The sequence below is a fragment of the Mirounga angustirostris genome, unplaced genomic scaffold (assembly GCF_029215605.1).
Source record: "Mirounga angustirostris isolate CCGP_5_RB_7025 unplaced genomic scaffold, mMirAng1.0.hap1 SCAF_6, whole genome shotgun sequence".
Classification (NCBI taxonomy): domain Eukaryota; kingdom Metazoa; phylum Chordata; class Mammalia; order Carnivora; family Phocidae; genus Mirounga; species Mirounga angustirostris.
This window is the reverse complement of record NW_026991714.1, coordinates 3,793,305-3,799,304: the sequence shown is the minus strand read 5'-3', so window position 1 is coordinate 3,799,304 and position 6,000 is coordinate 3,793,305.

Genomic DNA, 6,000 nt, shown 5'->3' with positions numbered 1-6,000 from the left:
CCCACAACCCCGAGATCACGACCTGAGCTGAAACCAAGAGTCGGACACTCAACCAACTGCACCATCCAGGAGCCCCAGGCAAAGGAATTTAAAGCCCTATGGAAATTTAAATCTATACAAAGAAAAGTACACTAAAGGTATTATAAAATTTGTTTTTCTTATTTTTAAGTACTCTAAAAGATAACGGATATTCAAAAGGCGGGGTTGGCAAAATGTTCTGTAAAGGGCCAAACATTTACTCTGAACTATACATTCCCTACAGTCTCTGTTATAGCTGCTGACCTCTGAACTGGCTACAACAGTATTCTTGGAAAATTCATGAATGAATGAGCATGCTTATGTTCCAGTAAAACTGTATTATGGGTGCTGAAATTGGAATTTTTTATAATTTTCATGTGTCATACAATATTCTTTTGATTTTTTCCACCCAAATGTCAAAAACAGGTAAAGACCATTCTTTACTTGTGGGCTGTACAAAAACAGGTAGCATATTGACAAAAACAGTCAATGGGCTGGACGAAGCCTATGGGCCACTGTTTGCCAATTCCTAGTCTGAAGCAAAAATATTAGCAAAGTATTATGTGCTTGTAGAATAAATAAAAGTAAAATATTTGGCTGGGACGCCTGGTGTCTCAGTCGTTAAGCATCTGCCTTCAGCTCAGGTCATGATCCCAGGGTCCTGGGATCGAGCCCTGCATCGGGCTCTCTGTTGGGCGGGAAGCCTGCTTCTCCCTCTCCCACTCCCCCTGCTTTGTTCCCTCTCTTGCTTTGTCTCTCTCTGTCAAATAAATAAATTAAATATTTTAAAAAAGTAAAATATTTGGCATCAATAGCACAAAATAGGAGAGGGAGGAATTAGGAATATGCTACTGGAAGATCCTTACACAACATGCCAAGTAGCATGATGATATTTGAAGATACTTTCTGATTGAAGACATGTGTTGTAAGCTCTAAGGCATAGGCTAAAAAATATTTTTAAAAGAGACATATATAATAAGATAGCTTGTCATATTGGAAAAAGGATTGGCATTCAGACCTAATGGAAGTAACAGTTCAGAAATAGGCCCACACATATACAATCTGTTGATTTTCTACAAAATTACAACCACAATTTGATGGAGAAAGGATCATTTTTGAACAAATAATACCAGAATGGAATATTCATATTTAAAAAAATGAACCTGATCCATACCTTGCTCTCTGCATAAAAATTAACTCAAATGGATCCTTGACTTAAATGCAGAACCTAAAACTATAAAACTAGAAGAAATACAAGAGAAAATCTGTGATGTTGGTTTAGGCAAAGATTTCTTAAATATAACTCCAAAAGCACACAGGACACATTTTTTTGATAATTTAACTTTATCAACATAAAAAAATTCTCTTGGAAAGGTACATTTAAGGCATAGAAAAGTATATCATAATTTGAGACTTAGTATTTGATAGTCACATAGCTGCTAAAGATCCTGTTCCCAGAATTTATAATGAACTCTTAAAACTCCATAAGAACAACTGAATTTTTAAAAAGGAAAAAAAAAAAAAGATACACAGGTGGCAAATGAGCACCTAACAAGCTGCTCAAAATAATTCGTCTTTAGGGGAAATTCACATTAAAGCTGCTATGGGATGCAACTATGCACCAACTCGATGGGCTGAAATTGAAAAAGACTGGCCACGCCAAGTACTGATGGGGTCAGGAAGGAACCAGAACCGTAGGAGCGTCGAATGACACAACCACTTAGCAAAGAGTTCGGCAGGCTTTTTAAAAAGTTAACACCTACGTGCAAGGCTGAGCCCGTGGAGGACACAGAGCCAATGAAATGTTCACACACTGCAGATGGGAATGAGCAATGTTACAGTCACTTTAGAAAGCAGTTTGGAAATGTCTTGTAAATTTAAGCATACGCTTGTATTGAACCAGCATCTTTTTTTTTTTTTTTAAAGATTTTATTTATTTGAGAGCGAGAATGAGAGACAGCACAAGAGGGAAGAGGGTCAGAGGGAGAAGCAGACCCCCCGTGGAGCAGGGAGCCCAATGCGGGACTCGATCCAGGGACTCCAGGATCATGACCTGAGCCGAAGGCAGTTGCTTAACCAACTGAGCCACCCAGGCGCCCTTGAACCGGCATCTTGATCCAAGGTTTTCCATGTGAAATGATAACCTGTGGCCACACAAACATCTGTATGTCAATATTTCTAGAAGTTTGATGTGTAATTAGGCAAAAATGTACACCACTCAATTGTTCCTCACCTGGGGAATGGATAAACAGACTTTGGTAGATCCACACAATTGAATTCCACACAACAAAAAAAGAATAAACTACAGATACACACAACTACATGGATGAATCATAAACGCATCATACAAGTGAAAGAAGCCAGACTCAGAACTCTATACACATTTTTATTTTATTTTATTTTTTTAGAGAGAGCGAGTGCTCCAAGCGAAGGCTGGGGCAGAGAGAGAGAGAGTGAGGGAATCTCAAACAGGCTTCATGACCAGAGGGGAGCCTGTGGCCAGGCTTGATCTCATGATGCTGAGATCATGACCTGAGCCAAAATCAAGAGTTGGACGCTTAACCAACAGTGCCACTCAGGTGCCCCATATATACATTTTTAATTCCACTTTGTGAAATTCTGGAACAGGCAAAAGTATAAAATAAATAAGTCATGGAGATGAAAAGTACAGCATAGGGAATATAGTCGATAATATTGTAATCATGTATGGTGACAGAGGTGGACCACACTTATGGTGGGTATTGAATGATGTACAGAATTGCTGAATCAATATGTTGTACACCTAAAACTAATATAACATTATACATCGATTATACTTTAATAGTAGATTTAACTTAAAAAAAAAAAGAAACTATATCAGTGGTTGTCAGGAGCCTGGAATCGGGGGAAGAGTAAATAATAAAGTAGCATGAAGGAAATTTTGGCTACAGTTGAATTGTTCTAGATCTTGATTTTGTGGTGGTTAAACTGCAGGCACTTGTAAAAACTCAAAGAACTTTGGGTGCCTGGTGGCTCTTGATTTTGGCTCAGGTCATGATCTCAGGGTCATGAGATTAAGCCCGGTGTTGGGCTCCTCACTCAGTGTGGAGTAGGCTTGAGATTCTTTCTCTTTGGGGCACCTGGGTGGCTCAGTCGTTAAGTGTCTGCCTTCAGCTCGGGTCATGATCCCAGGGTCCTGGGATTGAGTACCACATCGGGCTCCCTGCTCAGTGGGAAGCCTGCTTCTACCTCTCCCACTCCCCCTGCTTGTGTTCCCTTTCTTGCTTTCTCTCTGTCAAATAAATAAATAAATAAAATCTTAAAAAAAAACAACAAACATTCTTTCTCTTTCTCCCTGTCCCTTTACCCCTCCCCCTGCTCATGCACACTCTATAAATAAATAAATAAAATCTTTAAAAAGAACCTCAAAGAATTTTGCACTAATAACAGTGAATTTTACTGTATGCATATTATACCTTAATTTAAAAAATGGAAAATATGTAGCACATAGGAAGATAAAATTGTGTATGTTTTTAATACCCTTTTGATTGTGTTTTTGATCTCTCTAGAATAAGTACCCATTGCTTTTATAATAAATAAGATGAAGCTATTTTTTTAAAGACTCACAAAAACTGGATCAAGGATTTTATTATTATTATTATTATTTAATGATCTCTATGCCCAACGTGGGGCTTGAACTCATAGCCCCAAGATCAAGAAGTCACATGACTGAGCCAGCCAGATGCCCTCAGATCAAGGATTTTAAAATCTTATTTGTTAGATTAATAATATGCAGTTTATGAATGTGATAATGATATAATTATTAAGAACAGTGTTCTCAGAAGTATTAATTGGCACATCAATTTGGCAATATTATTAACACATATATTCATATTCCTTGATCCAAAAACCCCACTTATAGGTATTTAACCTAGAAATATGTTGGCTTATGGGCATTACATAAATACTGTTTTAAATAAAGAATAATTCAAAATAATTGAAGTAAACAATGAGTTAAAATAGTCATGATAAATTTGTTATTGAATATGACTACAGTTTATGACTATGTTCTGACACATAAAGATTTATAACACATACCGTTAAATAGGAAATGCAAGTTACAAACAGCAGTGTAATAGCTTTCTTTACTAAATATTACAGGCTAGCTAATTGTTAAGTGCTTTGTAGAGATGCCTTGTTTAATGGCCACCACAGATAATAACTATTATGTTTTCACCATTATTAGCTCTATTTTTACAAATGAAGAAAACGAGGCATTTAGTTTGGATGTACATCTTCTCATCAGAGCCATACGGTGATACTTCGAGATACTTGGAGATATTTCTCTGCCTCCTAAATACCTTAAGACCACTTGGTACAACTATAGCAATGAGGAGTTTGTGATGGTAGATAGCATCTCTGAGCTGTGAATTTCTCTTGGATCCCACACTTCAAATCTAGGGGAACTTCTAGCTTCTCACCTACTTCATGCTGGGGTAGAGGAGAAACTCCAAAGGGGGCAAAGTGCAAAAATAGAAGATAGAGCAGGTCCATGGCATTAGAGGATGAAGCTATTTAGGTGAACACAAAATCAAAGACCCCAATTCTTTTGGGTGGGGGGCCATATCCTGTTTATCTCCTTTAGAGACACAGTATGCTTGGAAGCAGTAAGTTCCAGAGGGAATCATTACATCAGTAAGGAGAGTCAGAACACGATTGGACAGGTCACTGCAAGAGCTCATTCTTTAACTCTTAATCACCGTTATCTGCATCCTATAGAATAGTCAATTACAGAAAGTTTGTATAAAGTAATACAAATCTGAAGCAATAAGAGTAAGAACATAAAGACTATGAGTATGTAGCTCAGGATACAAATCATTTCTGTGTGAAGCCTTCTTAATCCTGAAGGTCCATAAATCAAGTCTGATTTGGAGGAAGTCTTAGCAGTCGGTGACATCTGAGCACCAAATCCATTCCCGAACTAGCTGAGGGACGCTATGATCTTGACGACTTCCCTCAATCTCTCTAAACTTCGCTTTTTTCATTGCAGATGAAGAAGCTGGACTCAGTACTTCTATGTTCCTTCACTGTCTGGTTTCCCAAAATGACCAAAATTACCTTGAATGTATATCTATACTATAAATACTATGTATATACCATGTTTAATATATATCATGTATCTATCTTAATAATATATATTATTAATATATTATTAATATATTAATGCATATTATTATTTCTATATGTTATTAAAATGGTATCACTCAAGGAGATAAAAACAGGTATATATTTTACTCTTGGCATCTAAGCCTCCAGAATACAAGACCCACCATCAGAAAGGAGGCAGTTCAAGCGGGAACAACTCATTCTTTTTCCACGGACCTTGGCCCCAAACCATGAAGGCAGATCTGTAATGCCTCTTTTCCTTAGATTAGTTGCACATAAACAGCCTGGGACCTTCCCAGAGGGAGACATCCCATTCCATCCTTCATAGCTTCCACCTCATCCTCCTTCCCTCCCCCTCACACACCTACCACAAACCAGGACCACAGCCTGATTCTCAACTGAGGACTGGGATTGAATCTGAGTATCATTAGGAGAAAGTGATTTCACCTTCCTGTTCCTTGCTTTTCTCATAGGAGGAGAATAAAGAGGAGAAAACTATCAACCATCTACGGCTAGGCTGGAGACTAAGTGACACAAAGTAATTGCAAAACACCAGGTAGTAAATATGGGATCAAGAAATAGACTGTAAATGTCAGTTTGGGGATACCCACTTTCTGCCATTGTACTCTATAGGAAATTAATGATTCTTCAGTGCTTGCCTCATGCAGATCTTTGCCTGGGGCAACTTCCGGATGGAATCCACCTTTGTGCAGCATGAGAACCAGGAAATATGGTTGCACAGCTACTGAGCTGTTGGCGCCTGATGTCACACAGGGCTAGAATCACGTGAAACAGAGAAGCGCCTTCATGCAAACCACCAGAAGGTGCCTCATTTGA